This window comes from Ranitomeya imitator, chromosome 2 (assembly GCF_032444005.1).
Source record: "Ranitomeya imitator isolate aRanImi1 chromosome 2, aRanImi1.pri, whole genome shotgun sequence".
Taxonomy (NCBI): domain Eukaryota; kingdom Metazoa; phylum Chordata; class Amphibia; order Anura; family Dendrobatidae; genus Ranitomeya; species Ranitomeya imitator.
Genome location: NC_091283.1, coordinates 612,611,540 through 612,629,028, shown reverse-complemented (window position 1 = coordinate 612,629,028; position 17,489 = coordinate 612,611,540). Strand labels below are relative to the sequence as shown.

General features: G+C 46.0%; 1 pseudogene; it reads left to right on the top strand.

Annotated features, from left to right (window-relative positions):
- The window catches only part of LOC138665199 (L-xylulose reductase-like), a 43,501-nt pseudogene extending 26,742 nt beyond the window's left edge, over window positions 1–16,759 (top strand).
- Window positions 16,760–17,489: the final 730 nt, after the last annotated feature.

Below are 17,489 nucleotides of genomic sequence, written 5' to 3'. Positions count from 1 at the left end.
AATGTCTAGGGGAAAAAAAAGACTGAACACAGAGCTGAGAAAAAAAAATGATATCAGAACTTCTTTTTTCCCTCTATTGACAATCATTAGTTTGGCTCCTTGTACTGTTATGTAGGCAATCCAGTGACACAGTGTGCCAGTAATCAGAGCACATACAGTGATCTGACAATAACCCAAAAACAATAGAACGAGCTCTGAGACGTGGAATCTCTGTAGACCGCAATACCTGAACCTATCCTAAACACAACAAAAGGCAGCTGTGGATTGCGCCTGACACTACCTATGCAACTCGGCACAGCCTGAGGAACTGACTAGCCTGAAGATAGAAATACAAGCCTGACTTGCCTCAGAGAAATACCCCAAAGGAAAAGGCAGCCCCCCACATATAATGACTGTTAGCAAGATGAAAAGACAAAACGTAGGGATGAAATAGATTCAGCAAAGTGAGGCCCGATATTCTAGATAGAGCGAGGATAGCAAAGAGAACTTTGCAGTCTACAAAAAACCCTAAAACAAAAACCACGCAAAGGGGGCAAAAAGACCCACCGTGCTGAACTAACGGCACGGCGGTACACCCTTTGCGTCCCAGAGCTTCCAGCAAAACGAATAGACAAGCTGGACAGAAAAAATAGCAACAAAAGCAAAGAAGCACTTATCTAAGCAGAGCAGCAGGCCACAGGAGAGATCCAAAGCTCAGATCCAACACTGGAACATTGACAAGGAGCAAGGAAGACAGAATCAGGTGGAGTTAAATAACAAGTCAGCCAACGAGCTCACCAGAACACCTGAGGGAGGAAGCCCAGAAGCCGCAGTACCACTTGTGACCACAGGAGTGAATTCAGCCACAGAATTCACAACAGTACCCCCCCCTTGAGGAGGGGTCACCGAACCCTCACCAGAGCCCCCAGGCCGACCAGGATGAGCCACATGAAAGGCACGAACAAGATCTGGAGCATGGACATCAGAGGCAAAAACCCAGGAATTATCTTCCTGAGCATAACCCTTCCATTTAACCAGATACTGGAGTTTCCGTCTAGAGACACGAGAATCCAAAATTTTCTCCACAATATACTCCAATTCCCCCTCCACCAAAACAGGGGCAGGAGGCTCAACAGATGGAACCATAGGTGCCACGTATCTCCGCAACAACGACCTATGGAATACATTATGTATGGAAAAGGAGTCCGGGAGGGTCAGACGAAAGGACACAGGATTGAGAATCTCAGAAATCCTATACGGACCAATAAAACGAGGTTTAAATTTAGGAGAGGAAACCTTCATAGGAATATGACGAGAAGATAACCAAACCAGATCCCCAACACGAAGTCGGGGACCCACACGGCGTCTGCGATTAGCGAAAAGTTGAGCCTTCTCCTGGGACAAGGTCAAATTGTCCACTACCTGAGTCCAGATCTGCTGCAACCTGTCCACCACAGAATCCACACCAGGACAGTCCGAAGACTCAACCTGTCCTGAAGAGAAACGAGGATGGAACCCAGAATTGCAGAAAAATGGAGAGACCAAGGTAGCCGAGCTGGCCCGATTATTAAGGGCGAACTCAGCCAACGGCAAAAAGGACACCCAATCATCCTGGTCTGCAGAAACAAAACATCTCAGATATGTTTCCAAGGTCTGATTGGTTCGTTCGGTCTGGCCATTAGTCTGAGGATGGAAAGCCGAGGAAAAAGATAGGTCAATGCCCATCCTACCACAAAAGGCTCGCCAGAACCTTGAAACAAACTGGGAACCTCTGTCAGAAACAATATTCTCAGGAATGCCATGCAAACGAACCACATGCTGGAAGAACAAAGGCACCAAATCAGAGGAGGAAGGCAATTTAACCAAGGGCACCAGATGGACCATTTTAGAAAAGCGATCACAGACCACCCAAATGACTGACATCTTTTGAGAAACGGGAAGGTCAGAAATGAAATCCATCGAAATATGTGTCCAAGGCCTCTTCGGGACCGGCAAGGGCAAAAGCAAACCACTGGCACGTGAACAGCAGGGCTTAGCCCTAGCACAAATCCCACAGGACTGCACAAAAGTACGTACATCCCGTGACAGAGATGGCCACCAGAAGGATCTAGCCACTAACTCTCTGGTACCAAAGATTCCTGGATGACCAGCCAACACCGAACAATGAAGTTCAGAGATAACTTTACTAGTCCACCTATCAGGGACGAACAGTTTCTCGGCCGGACAACGATCAGGTTTATTAGCCTGAAATTTTTGCAACCCTCGCCGCAAATCAGGGGAGATGGCAGACACAATGACTCCTTCCTTGAGGATACTCGCCGGCTCAGATAAACCCAGAGAGTCGGGCACAAAACTCCTAGACAGAGCATCCGCCTTCACATTTTTAGAGCCCGGAAGGTACGAAATCACAAAATCGAAGCGAGCAAAAAATAACGACCAACGGGCCTGTCTAGGATTCAAGCGCTTGGCAGACTCGAGATAAGTAAGGTTCTTATGATCAGTCAATTCCACCACGCGATGCTTAGCTCCTTCAAGCCAATGACGCCACTCCTCGAATGCCCACTTCATGGCCAGCAACTCTCGGTTGCCCACATCATAATTACGCTCAGCAGCAGAAAACTTCCTGGAAAAGAAAGCACATGATTTCAACACTGAGCAACCAGAACCTCTCTGTGACAAAACCGCCCCTGCTCCAATCTCAGAAGCATCAACCTCGACCTGGAACGGAAGAGAAACATCTGGTTGACACAACACAGGGGCAGAACAAAAACGACGCTTCAACTCCTGAAAAGCTTCCACGGCAGCAGAAGACCAATTAACCAAATCAGCACCCTTCTTGGTCAAATCGGTCAATGGTTTGGCAATGTTAGAAAAATTACAGATGAAGCGACGATAAAAATTAGCAAAGCCCAGGAACTTTTGCAGACTTTTCAGAGATGTCGGCTGAGTCCAATCCTGGATGGCTTGGACCTTAACCGGATCCATCTCGATAGTAGAAGGGGAAAAGATGAACCCCAAAAATGAAACTTTCTGCACACCGAAGAGACACTTTGATCCCTTCACAAACAAAGAATTAGCACGCAGGACCTGGAAAACCATTCTGACCTGCTTCACATGAGACTCCCAATCATCTGAGAAGATCAAAATGTCATCTAAGTAAACAATCAGGAATTTATCCAGATACTCACGGAAGATGTCATGCATAAAAGACTGAAAAACAGATGGAGCATTGGCAAGTCCGAACGGCATCACAAGATACTCAAAATGACCCTCGGGCGTATTAAATGCCGTTTTCCATTCATCTCCTTGCCTGATTCTCACCAGATTATACGCACCACGAAGATCTATCTTAGTGAACCAACTAGCCCCCTTAATCCGAGCAAACAAGTCAGATAACAATGGCAAGGGATACTGAAATTTAACAGTGATCTTATTAAGAAGGCGGTAATCAATACACGGTCTCAGCGAACCATCCTTCTTGGCTACAAAAAAGAACCCTGCTCCCAGTGGTGATGACGATGGGCGAATATGTCCCTTCTCCAGGGATTCCTTCACATAACTGCGCATAGCGGTGTGTTCAGGCACGGATAAATTAAATAAACGACCTTTAGGGAATTTACTACCAGGAATCAAATTGATAGCACAATCACAATCCCTATGCGGAGGTAGGGCATCGGACTTGGGCTCTTCAAATACATCCTGATAATCAGACAAGAACTCTGGGACCTCAGAAGGAGTGGATGACGAAATAGACAAAAATGGAACATCACCATGTACCCCCTGACAACCCCAGCTGGATACCGACATAGAGTTCCAATCCAATACTGGATTATGGGTTTGTAGCCATGGCAACCCCAACACGACCACATCATGCAGATTATGTAGCACCAGAAAGCGAATAACCTCCTGATGTGCAGGAGCCATGCACATGGTCAGCTGGGCCCAGTACTGAGGTTTATTCTTGGCCAAAGGTGTAGCATCAATTCCTCTCAACGGAATAGGACACCGCAAAGGCTCCAAGAAAAACCCACAACGTTTAGCATAATCCAAATCCATCAGATTCAGGGCAGCGCCTGAATCCACAAACGCCATGACAGAATACGATGACAAAGAACATATCAAGGTAATGGACAGAAGGAATTTGGACTGTACAGTACCAATGACGGCAGACCTATCGAACCGCTTAGTGCGCTTAGGACAATCAGAAATAGCATGAGTGGAATCACCACAGTAGAAACACAGCCCATTCAGACGTCTGTGTTCTTGCCGTTCAACTCTGGTCATAGTCCTATCGCACTGCATAGGCTCAGGTTTAATCTCAGGCAATACCGCCAGATGGTGCACAGATTTACGCTCGCGCAAGCGACGACCGATCTGAATGGCCAAAGACATAGACTCATTCAAACCAGCAGTCATAGGAAAACCCACCGTGACATCCTTAAGAGCCTAAGAGAGACCCTTTCTGAACAAAGCTGCCAGCGCAGATTCATTCCACAGAGTGAGTACTGACCCCTTCTTAAATTTCTGACAATATACTTCTATATCATCCTGACCCTGGCACAAAGCCAGCAAATTTTTCTCAGCGTGATCCACTGAATTAGGCTCATCGTACAGCAATCCGAGCGCCAGGAAAAACGCATCGACACCACTCAATGCAGGGTCTCCTGGCGCAAGAGAAAATGCCCAGTCCTGAGGGTCGCCGCGCAAAAAAGAAATAATAATCAAAACCTGTTGAACTGAATTACCAGAAGAATGAGGTTTCAAGGCCAGAAATAGCTTACAATTATTTTTGAAGCTCAGAAACTTAGTTCTATCACCAAAAAACAAATCAGGAATAGGAATTCTTGGTTCTAGCATAGATTTCTGATCAATAGTATCTTGAATCTTTTGTACATTTATAACGAGATTATCCATTGAAGAGCACAGAGCCTGAATATCCATGTCCACAGCTGTGTCCTGAAGCACCCTAATGTCTAGGGGAAAAAAAAGACTGAACACAGAGCTGAGAAAAAAAAATGATATCAGAACTTCTTTTTTCCCTCTATTGACAATCATTAGTTTGGCTCCTTGTACTGTTATGTAGGCAATCCAGTGACACAGTGTGCCAGTAATCAGAGCACATACAGTGATCTGACAATAACCCAAAAACAATAGAACGAGCTCTGAGACGTGGAATCTCTGTAGACCGCAATACCTGAACCTATCCTAAACACAACAAAAGGCAGCTGTGGATTGCGCCTGACACTACCTATGCAACTCGGCACAGCCTGAGGAACTGACTAGCCTGAAGATAGAAATACAAGCCTGACTTGCCTCAGAGAAATACCCCAAAGGAAAAGGCAGCCCCCCACATATAATGACTGTTAGCAAGATGAAAAGACAAAACGTAGGGATGAAATAGATTCAGCAAAGTGAGGCCCGATATTCTAGATAGAGCGAGGATAGCAAAGAGAACTTTGCAGTCTACAAAAAACCCTAAAACAAAAACCACGCAAAGGGGGCAAAAAGACCCACCGTGCTGAACTAACGGCACGGCGGTACACCCTTTGCGTCCCAGAGTTTCCAGCAAAACGAATAGACAAGCTGGACAGAAAAAATAGCAACAAAAGCAAAGAAGCACTTATCTAAGCAGAGCAGCAGGCCACAGGAGAGATCCAAAGCTCAGATCCAACACTGGAACATTGACAAGGAGCAAGGAAGACAGAATCAGGTGGAGTTAAATAACAAGTCAGCCAACGAGCTCACCAGAACACCTGAGGGAGGAAGCCCAGAAGCCGCAGTACCACTTGTGACCACAGGAGTGAATTCAGCCACAGAATTCACAACAGTACCCCCCCCTTGAGGAGGGGTCACCGAACCCTCACCAGAGCCCCCAGGCCGACCAGGATGAGCCACATGAAAGGCACGAACAAGATCTGGAGCATGGACATCAGAGGCAAAAACCCAGGAATTATCTTCCTGAGCATAACCCTTCCATTTAACCAGATACTGGAGTTTCCGTCTAGAGACACGAGAATCCAAAATTTTCTCCACAATATACTCCAATTCCCCCTCCACCAAAACAGGGGCAGGAGGCTCAACAGATGGAACCATAGGTGCCACGTATCTCCGCAACAACGACCTATGGAATACATTATGTATGGAAAAGGAGTCCGGGAGGGTCAGACGAAAGGACACAGGATTGAGAATCTCAGAAATCCTATACGGACCAATAAAACGAGGTTTAAATTTAGGAGAGGAAACCTTCATAGGAATATGACGAGAAGATAACCAAACCAGATCCCCAACACGAAGTCGGGGACCCACACGGCGTCTGCGATTAGCGAAAAGTTGAGCCTTCTCCTGGGACAAGGTCAAATTGTCCACTACCTGAGTCCAGATCTGCTGCAACCTGTCCACCACAGAATCCACACCAGGACAGTCCGAAGACTCAACCTGTCCTGAAGAGAAACGAGGATGGAACCCAGAATTGCAGAAAAATGGAGAGACCAAGGTAGCCGAGCTGGCCCGATTATTAAGGGCGAACTCAGCCAACGGCAAAAAGGACACCCAATCATCCTGGTCTGCAGAAACAAAACATCTCAGATATGTTTCCAAGGTCTGATTGGTTCGTTCGGTCTGGCCATTAGTCTGAGGATGGAAAGCCGAGGAAAAAGATAGGTCAATGCCCATCCTACCACAAAAGGCTCGCCAGAACCTTGAAACAAACTGGGAACCTCTGTCAGAAACAATATTCTCAGGAATGCCATGCAAACGAACCACATGCTGGAAGAACAAAGGCACCAAATCAGAGGAGGAAGGCAATTTAACCAAGGGCACCAGATGGACCATTTTAGAAAAGCGATCACAGACCACCCAAATGACTGACATCTTTTGAGAAACGGGAAGGTCAGAAATGAAATCCATCGAAATATGTGTCCAAGGCCTCTTCGGGACCGGCAAGGGCAAAAGCAAACCACTGGCACGTGAACAGCAGGGCTTAGCCCTAGCACAAATCCCACAGGACTGCACAAAAGTACGTACATCCCGTGACAGAGATGGCCACCAGAAGGATCTAGCCACTAACTCTCTGGTACCAAAGATTCCTGGATGACCAGCCAACACCGAACAATGAAGTTCAGAGATAACTTTACTAGTCCACCTATCAGGGACGAACAGTTTCTCGGCCGGACAACGATCAGGTTTATTAGCCTGAAATTTTTGCAACCCTCGCCGCAAATCAGGGGAGATGGCAGACACAATGACTCCTTCCTTGAGGATACTCGCCGGCTCAGATAAACCCGGAGAGTCGGGCACAAAACTCCTAGACAGAGCATCCGCCTTCACATTTTTAGAGCCCGGAAGGTACGAAATCACAAAATCGAAGCGAGCAAAAAATAACGACCAACGGGCCTGTCTAGGATTCAAGCGCTTGGCAGACTCGAGATAAGTAAGGTTCTTATGATCAGTCAATTCCACCACGCGATGCTTAGCTCCTTCAAGCCAATGACGCCACTCCTCGAATGCCCACTTCATGGCCAGCAACTCTCGGTTGCCCACATCATAATTACGCTCAGCAGCAGAAAACTTCCTGGAAAAGAAAGCACATGATTTCAACACTGAGCAACCAGAACCTCTCTGTGACAAAACCGCCCCTGCTCCAATCTCAGAAGCATCAACCTCGACCTGGAACGGAAGAGAAACATCTGGTTGACACAACACAGGGGCAGAACAAAAACGACGCTTCAACTCCTGAAAAGCTTCCACGGCAGCAGAAGACCAATTAACCAAATCAGCACCCTTCTTGGTCAAATCGGTCAATGGTTTGGCAATGTTAGAAAAATTACAGATGAAGCGACGATAAAAATTAGCAAAGCCCAGGAACTTTTGCAGACTTTTCAGAGATGTCGGCTGAGTCCAATCCTGGATGGCTTGGACCTTAACCGGATCCATCTCGATAGTAGAAGGGGAAAAGATGAACCCCAAAAATGAAACTTTCTGCACACCGAAGAGACACTTTGATCCCTTCACAAACAAAGAATTAGCACGCAGGACCTGGAAAACCATTCTGACCTGCTTCACATGAGACTCCCAATCATCTGAGAAGATCAAAATGTCATCTAAGTAAACAATCAGGAATTTATCCAGATACTCACGGAAGATGTCATGCATAAAAGACTGAAAAACAGATGGAGCATTGGCAAGTCCGAACGGCATCACAAGATACTCAAAATGACCCTCGGGCGTATTAAATGCCGTTTTCCATTCATCTCCTTGCCTGATTCTCACCAGATTATACGCACCACGAAGATCTATCTTAGTGAACCAACTAGCCCCCTTAATCCGAGCAAACAAGTCAGATAACAATGGCAAGGGATACTGAAATTTAACAGTGATCTTATTAAGAAGGCGGTAATCAATACACGGTCTCAGCGAACCATCCTTCTTGGCTACAAAAAAGAACCCTGCTCCCAGTGGTGATGACGATGGGCGAATATGTCCCTTCTCCAGGGATTCCTTCACATAACTGCGCATAGCGGTGTGTTCAGGCACGGATAAATTAAATAAACGACCTTTAGGGAATTTACTACCAGGAATCAAATTGATAGCACAATCACAATCCCTATGCGGAGGTAGGGCATCGGACTTGGGCTCTTCAAATACATCCTGATAATCAGACAAGAACTCTGGGACCTCAGAAGGAGTGGATGACGAAATAGACAAAAATGGAACATCACCATGTACCCCCTGACAACCCCAGCTGGATACCGACATAGAGTTCCAATCCAATACTGGATTATGGGTTTGTAGCCATGGCAACCCCAACACGACCACATCATGCAGATTATGTAGCACCAGAAAGCGAATAACCTCCTGATGTGCAGGAGCCATGCACATGGTCAGCTGGGCCCAGTACTGAGGTTTATTCTTGGCCAAAGGTGTAGCATCAATTCCTCTCAACGGAATAGGACACCGCAAAGGCTCCAAGAAAAACCCACAACGTTTAGCATAATCCAAATCCATCAGATTCAGGGCAGCGCCTGAATCCACAAACGCCATGACAGAATACGATGACAAAGAACATATCAAGGTAATGGACAGAAGGAATTTGGACTGTACAGTACCAATGACGGCAGACCTATCGAACCGCTTAGGGTACCGTCACACTATACCATTTCGATCGCTACGACGGTACGATTCGTGACGTTCCAGCGATATCGTTACGATATCGCTGTGTCTGACACGCAGCAGCGATCAGGGATCCTGCTGAGAATCGTACGTCGTAGCAGATCGTTTAGAACTTTCTTTCATCGCTGGATCTCCCGCTGTCATTGCTAGATCGGTGTGTGTGACACCGATCTAGCGATCTAGCGATGCGATCCAGCGATGCGTTCGATTGTAACCAGGGTAAACATCGGGTAACTAAGCGCAGGACCGCGCTTAGTAACCCGATGTTTACCCTGGTTACAAGCGTAAAACTAAAAAAAAAACAAACAGCACATACTTACATTCTGGTGTCCGTCAAGTCCCTTGCCGTCTGCTTCCCGCACTGTGACTGCCGGCCGTAAAGTGAAAGCAGAGCACAGCGGCTGTGCTTTCACTTTCACTTTACGGCCGGCAGTCAGTGAGTGCTGGAAGCAGACGGCAAGGGACCTGACGGACACCAGAATGTAAGTATGTGCTGTTTTTGTTTTTTTAGTTTTACGCTTGTAACCAGGGTAAACATCGGGTTACTAAGCGCGGTCCTGCGCTTAGTTACCCGATGTTTACCCTGGTTACTCAGGGACCTCGGCATCGTTGGTCGCTGGAGAGTTGTCTGTGTGACAGCTCCCCAGCGACCACACTACGATTTACCTACGATCACGGCCAGGTCATATCGCTGGTCGTGATCGTAGGTAAATCGTATAGTGTGACGGTACCCTAAGTGCGCTTAGGACAATCAGAAATAGCATGAGTGGAATCACCACAGTAGAAACACAGCCCATTCAGACGTCTGTGTTCTTGCCGTTCAACTCTGGTCATAGTCCTATCGCACTGCATAGGCTCAGGTTTAATCTCAGGCAATACCGCCAGATGGTGCACAGATTTACGCTCGCGCAAGCGACGACCGATCTGAATGGCCAAAGACATAGACTCATTCAAACCAGCAGTCATAGGAAAACCCACCATGACATCCTTAAGAGCCTCAGAGAGACCCTTTCTGAACAAAGCTGCCAGCGCAGATTCATTCCACAGAGTGAGTACTGACCACTTCCTAAATTTCTGACAATATACTTCTATATCATCCTGACCCTGGCACAAAGCCAGCAAATTTTTCTCAGCGTGATCCACTGAATTAGGCTCATCGTACAGCAATCCGAGCGCCAGGAAAAACGCATCGACACCACTCAATGCAGGGTCTCCTGGCGCAAGAGAAAATGCCCAGTCCTGAGGGTCGCCGCGCAAAAAAGAAATAATAATCAAAACCTGTTGAACTGAATTACCAGAAGAATGAGGTTTCAAGGCCAGAAATAGCTTACAATTATTTTTGAAGCTCAGAAACTTAGTTCTATCACCAAAAAAAAAATCAGGAATAGGAATTCTTGGTTCTAGCATAGATTTCTGATCAATAGTATCTTGAATCTTTTGTACATTTATAACGAGATTATCCATTGAAGAGCACAGAGCCTGAATATCCATGTCCACAGCTGTGTCCTGAAGCACCCTAATGTCTAGGGGAAAAAAAAGACTGAACACAGAGCTGAGAAAAAAAAATGATGTCAGAACTTCTTTTTTCCCTCTATTGAGAATCATTAGTTTGGCTCCTTGTACTGTTATGTAGGCAATCCAGTGACACAGTGTGCCAGTAATCAGAGCACATACAGTGATCTGACAATAACCCAAAAACAATAGAACGAGCTCTGAGACGTGGAATCTCTGTAGACCGCAATACCTGAACCTATCCTAAACACAACTAGAGGCAGCTGTGGATTGCGCCTGACACTACCTATGCAACTCGGCACAGCCTGAGGAACTGACTAGCCTGAAGATAGAAATACAAGCCTGACTTGCCTCAGAGAAATACCCCAAAGGAAAAGGCAGCCCCCCACATATAATGACTGTTAGCAAGATGAAAAGACAAAACGTAGGGATGAAATAGATTCAGCAAAGTGAGGCCCGATATTCTAGATAGAGCGAGGATAGCAAAGAGAACTTTGCAGTCTACAAAAAACCCTAAAACAAAAACCACGCAAAGGGGGCAAAAAGACCCACCGTGCCGAACTAACGGCACGGCGGTACACCCTTTGCGTCCCAGAGCTTCCAGCAAAACGAATAGACAAGCTGGACAGAAAAAATAGCAACAAAAGCAAAGAAGCACTTATCTAAGCAGAGCAGCAGGCCACAGGAGAGATCCAAAGCTCAGATCCAACACTGGAACATTGACAAGGAGCAAGGAAGACAGAATCAGGTGGAGTTAAATAACAAGTCAGCCAACGAGCTCACCAGAACACCTGAGGGAGGAAGCCCAGAAGCCGCAGTACCACTTGTGACCACAGGAGTGAATTCAGCCACAGAATTCACAACACATAACCCTTCCACTTGACCAGATACTGGAGTTTCCGTCTCGAAACACGAGAATCCAAAATCTTCTCCACCACATACTCCAACTCCCCCTCGACCAACACCGGGGCAGGAGGATCAACGGATGGAACCACAGGCGCCACATATCTCTGCAACAATGACCTATGGAATACATTATGGATGGCAAAAGGAGCTGGAAGGGTCAAACGAAACGACACAGGATTGAGAACCTCAGAAATCTTATATGGACCAATGAAACGAGGCTTAAACTTAGGAGAGGAAACCTTCATAGGAACATAACGAGACGACAACCAAACTAAATCCCCAACACGAAGTCGGGGACCAACACAGCGCCGGCGGTTAGCGAAACGTTGAGCCTTCTCCTGGGACAATGTCAAATTGTCCACCACATGAGTCCAAATCTGCTGCAACCTGTCCACCACCGCATCCACACCAGGACAGTCCGAAGGCTCAACCTGCCCTGAAGAGAAACGAGGATGGAAACCAGAATTACAGAAAAAAGGAGAAACTAAAGTAGCCGAGCTGGCCCGATTATTAAGGGCGAACTCAGCCAAAGGCAAGAAAGACACCCAATCATCCTGATCAGCAGAAACAAAGCATCTCAGATATGTCTCCAAAGTCTGATTAGTTCGTTCGGTTTGGCCATTAGTCTGAGGATGGAAAGCCGAAGAAAACGACAAATCAATGCCCATCTTAGCACAAAAGGACCGCCAAAACCTCAAAACAAACTGGGAACCTCTGTCCGAGACGATGTTCTGTGGAATGCCATGCAAACGAACCACATGCTGGAAAAACAATGGCACCAAATCAGAGGAGGAAGGCAGTTTAGATAAGGGTACCAAATGGACCATCTTAGAGAAGCGATCACAAACCACCCAAATGACCGACATCTTTTGAGAAACAGGGAGATCAGAAATAAAATCCATGGAAATATGCGTCCAGGGCCTCTTCGGGATTGGCAAGGGCAAAAGCAACCCACTGGCACGAGAACAGCAGGGCTTAGCCCGACCACAAATCCCAAAAGACTGCACAAAACAACGCACATCCCGTGACAAAGAAGGCCACCAAAAGGATCTAGCCACCAAATTTCTGGTACCAAAGATTCCAGGATGACCAGCCAATACTGAACAATGAATCTCCGAGATAATTCTACTAGTCCATCTATCAGGGACAAACAGTTTCTCCGTAGGACAACGGTCATGTCTATCAGCCGGAAACTTTTGCAGCACACGCCGCAAATCAGGGGAAATGGCAGACAAAATTACCCCTTCTTTAAGAATACCCGCTGGCTCCGGAACACCCGGAGAGTCAGACAAAAAACTCCTTGACAGGGCGTCAGCCTTCACATTCTTAGATCCCGGAAGGTATGAAACCACAAAATCAAAACGGTAGAAAAGAGCGACCATCGAGCCTGTCTAGGATTCAACCGTTTGGCAGACTCGAGATAAGTCAAATTCTTGTGATCCGTCAAGACCACCACGCGATGTTTAGCTCCTTCAAGCCAATGTCGCCACTCCTCGAATGCCCACTTCATGGCCAACAACTCCCGATTGCCCACATCATAATTACGCTCAGCAGGCGAGAATTTTCTAGAAAAGAAGGCACAGGGTTTCATCACCGAGCCATCAGAACTTCTTTGCGACAAAACAGCCCCTGCTCCAATCTTGGAAGCATCAACCTCAACCTGAAACGGGAGCGAAACATCTGGCTGGCACAACACAGGGGCAGAAGAAAAACGACGCTTCAACTCCTGAAAAGCTTCCACAGCCGCAGAAGACCAATTGACCACATCAGCACCCTTCTTTCTTGGTCAAATCAGTCAACGGCTTAGCAACACTGGAAAAGTTAGCGATGAAGCGACGATAAAAATTAGCAAAGCCCAGGAACTTCTGCAAGCTCTTCACAGATGTCGGCTGAGTCCAATTGTAAATGGCCTGAACTTTAACAGGGTCCATCTCGATAGTAGAAGGGGAAAAAATGAAACCCAAAAATGAAACCTTCTGAACTCCAAAGAGACACTTTGACCCCTTCACAAACAAGGAATTCGCACGAAGGACCTGGAACACCATTCTGACCTGCTTCACATGAGATTCCCAATCATCTGAAAAGACCAAAATGTCATCCAAATATACAATCATGAATCTATCCAGGTACTCTCGGAAGATGTCATGCATAAAGGACTGAAACACAGATGGAGCATTAGAAAGCCCGAATGGCATAACCAGGTACTCAAAATGGCCCTCGGGCGTATTAAAATGCCGTCTTCCATTCATCACCCTGTTTAATTCGCACAAGATTATACGCACCACGAAGATCTATCTTGGTGAACCAACTAGCCCCCTTAATCCGAGCAAATAAATCAGACAGCAGCGGCAAAGGATACTGAAATTTGACTGTGATCTTATTAAGAAGGCGGTAATCAATACAGGGTCTCAAAGAACCATCCTTCTTGGCCACAAAAAAGAACCTTGCTCCCAATGGTGACGACGACGGACGAATATGACCCTTCTCCAAGGATTCCTTTATATAACTCCGCATAGCGGCGTGCTCTGGCACAGATAAATTAAACAGACGGCCCTTAGGAAACTTACTACCAGGAATCAAATTAATAGCACAGTCGCAATCCCTATGAGAAGGTAGGGCACCAGATTTGGGCTCTTCAAATACATCCCGGTAATCTGATAAAAACTCAGGGACTTCAGAAGGAGTGGAAGGTGAAATTGAGAGCAATGGAACATCACCATGTACCCCCTGACAACCCCAGCTGGACACAGACATAGATTTCCAATCCAACACTGGATTATGGACATGTAGCCATGGCAACCCCAAAACGACCACATCATGCAGATTATGCAACACCAAAAAGCGAATATCCTCCTGATGTGCAGGAGCCATGCACATGGTCAATTGAGTCCAGTACTGAGGCTCACGCATGCGCCAATCGATCTGAATGGCCAAAGACATAGACTCATTCAGACCAGCAGGCGTGGGAAATCCCACCATGACACCCTTAAGGGCTTCAGAAAGACCCTTTCTGAAAATTGCCGCCAGGGCGCATTCATTCCACTGAGTAAGCACAGACCACTTTCTAAACTTCTGACAGTACACCTCCGCTTCATCCTGACCCTGACACAAAGCCAGCAAGATTTTCTCTGCCTGATCCACTGAATTTGGTTCATCATAAAGCAATCCAAGTGCCAGAAAAAACGCATCAACATCACGCAATGCCGGATCTCCTGGCGCAAGGGAAAATGCCCAGTCTTGAGGGTCACCACACAACAAAGAAATAATGATTTTTACCTGTTGAACGGGGTCACCAGAGGAGCGGGGTTTCAAAGCTAGAAACAGTTTACAATTATTTTTGAAATTCAAGAACCTAGATCTATCCCCAGAAAACAAGTCAGGAATAGGAATTTTAGGCTCAAACATAGGATTCTGAACCACAAAATCTTGAATGTTTTGTACCCTTGCAGAGAGATGATCCATACAAGAGGACAGATCTTGAGTGTCCATATCTACACCTGTGTCCTGAACCACCCAAAGGTCTAGGGGAAAAGAAAGACAAAACACAGTGCAAAGAAAAAAAAATGGTCTCAGAAGTTCTCTTATCCCTCTATTGAGATGCATTAATACTTTGGGCCAGCTGTACTGTTATGACCTGGTGGTTAGGAGCACCCGGAATGACCTGATAGTTAAACCTCATACAGGACGAGCTCTGGGATGTGGGAGCTCTGCTGACCGCAAGCCCTAATCCTATCACACACATTAGAAATAGCCGTGGAGCGCTCCTGACCAGACCTAGGCGCCTCGTCACAGCCTAAGAACTATCTAGCCCTAGAGATAGAAAATAAAGCCTGCCTTGCCTCAGAGAAATTCCCCAAAGGTAAAGGAAGCCCCCCACATATATTGACTGTGAGTAAAGATGAAAGTCACAAACGCAGAAATGAAACAGGTTTCAGCAAAGGGAGGCCAGACTTACTAAATAGACAGAGGATAGGAAAGGTAACTTTGCGATCAGCACAAAAACCTACAAAAGACCACGCAGAGTGTGCAAAAAAGACTTCGGCACCGACTCACGGTGCGGAGGGGCCACTCTGCATCCCAGAGCTTCCAGCTAGCAAGACAAAATCATGAAAACCAGCTGGACAAGAAAACAGTGAACAAATAATGACTATCAGGAACTTAGCTTCTGCAGGAGAAGGCAGGTCACCAGAGAGATCCAGGAGCGAACTGAACGAATGCAAAAACATTGACAGCTGGCATGGAGTAACGATCTGAGAGGAGTTAAATAGAACAGCCAACCAAAGGATAAACCACGTCACCTGTGTAAGGAACCTCAGAAGCAGCAGCTTCACTCACAGCCATCAGAGGGAGCCCATAGACAGAACTCGCCGAAGTACCATTCATGACCACAGGAGGGAGTTCGACAACAGAATTCACAACACTGGGCTTCCATAACACCTCAGCAGTGCCACAGGCTGATCGCCTCCATGCCACGCCGCTTTGATGCAGTAATTGATGCAAAAGGAGCCGCAACCAAGTATTGAGTGCATTTCCTGAACATACATTTCAGTAGGCCAACATTTCGGATTTTCAAGCTTGTGTTATAAAGTATTCTAATTTACTGAGATGAATTTAGTGTTTTCATTGGCTATAAGCCATAATCATCAACATTAACAGAAATAAACACTTGAAATAGATCACTCTGTAATTACTATATATATGAGTTTCACTTTTTGTATTGAAGAACTGAAATATATTAACGTTTTGATGATATTCTAATTTAGTGAGAAGCACTTGTAGGTCCTCCGGATTGGTGGCAACTTCCACCTGTATGTGCAGCTTATCTTCTGTTCTTTGCTGTCTTTCAGAGGTGGATGAGGTGGTTCACAGCATTCTCTTCCTGCTCAGTGATAAAAGCACCATGATCACCGGCTCCTGCCTTCCCGTGGATGGGGGATACCTGGTAACTTGACCGACAGAAAACTGAATCCTCAGGATGGCAGACACACTGCAAAACAAACCTGGAAGCTTGCGGCTAAAAGTTAGGCAGCTCTTATTACTGGATACACTTGTTTGTTCCTTAGGCTTTCCTGGCAGGAGGAAATGTGACTATAGCTAGGATGCGCCGGTATAATGAAAACATATATCTGGAGCATCAGCGAGCGGATTACTGCCTGCCTTACAAGCTAATCAATAAACCATTACTGGAAACACACTGGGTCTGGGTAATTGTGTATATTTCCACGGGCTGAGGGAGGAATAGTGATGAAAGTGGACCAACATGGTTAGATTTACAGTTGTGCTCAAAAGTTTACATACCTTGGCAGAATTTTTGCTTTCTTAGTCTTTTTTTCAGTGAATATGAATGATAACACCAAAACGTTTTCTCCACTCATGGTTAGTGGTTGGGTGAAGCCATTTATTGTCAAACTACTGTGTTTTCTCTTTTTAAATCATAATGACAACCTAAAACATCCAAATGACCCCGATTATAAATTCACATACCCTGGTGATTTTGGCCTGATAACATGCACAGAAGTGGACACAAATGGGTTTGAATGGCTATTAAAGGTAACATCCTCATCTGTGACCTGTTTGCTTGTAATCAGTGTGTGCGCATAAAAGCTGAGTTTCTGGGATCCAGACAGACTCTTACATCTTTCATCCAGCCACTGACGTTTCTGAATTGTGAGTCATGGGGAAAGCAAAAGAATTGTCAATGGATCTACGGGAAAAGGTAGTTGAACTGTATAAAACAGAAAAGGGATACAAAAAGATATCCAAGGAATTGATAATGCCAGTCACCAGTGTTCAAACTGTGATTTACAAATGGAAAATCAGGGGCTCTGTAAAAACAAAACCATAGTCAGGTAGACCAACATAAATGTCGTCCACAACTGCCAGGAAAATTGTTCGGGATGCAAAGAAAAACCCACAAATGAAAA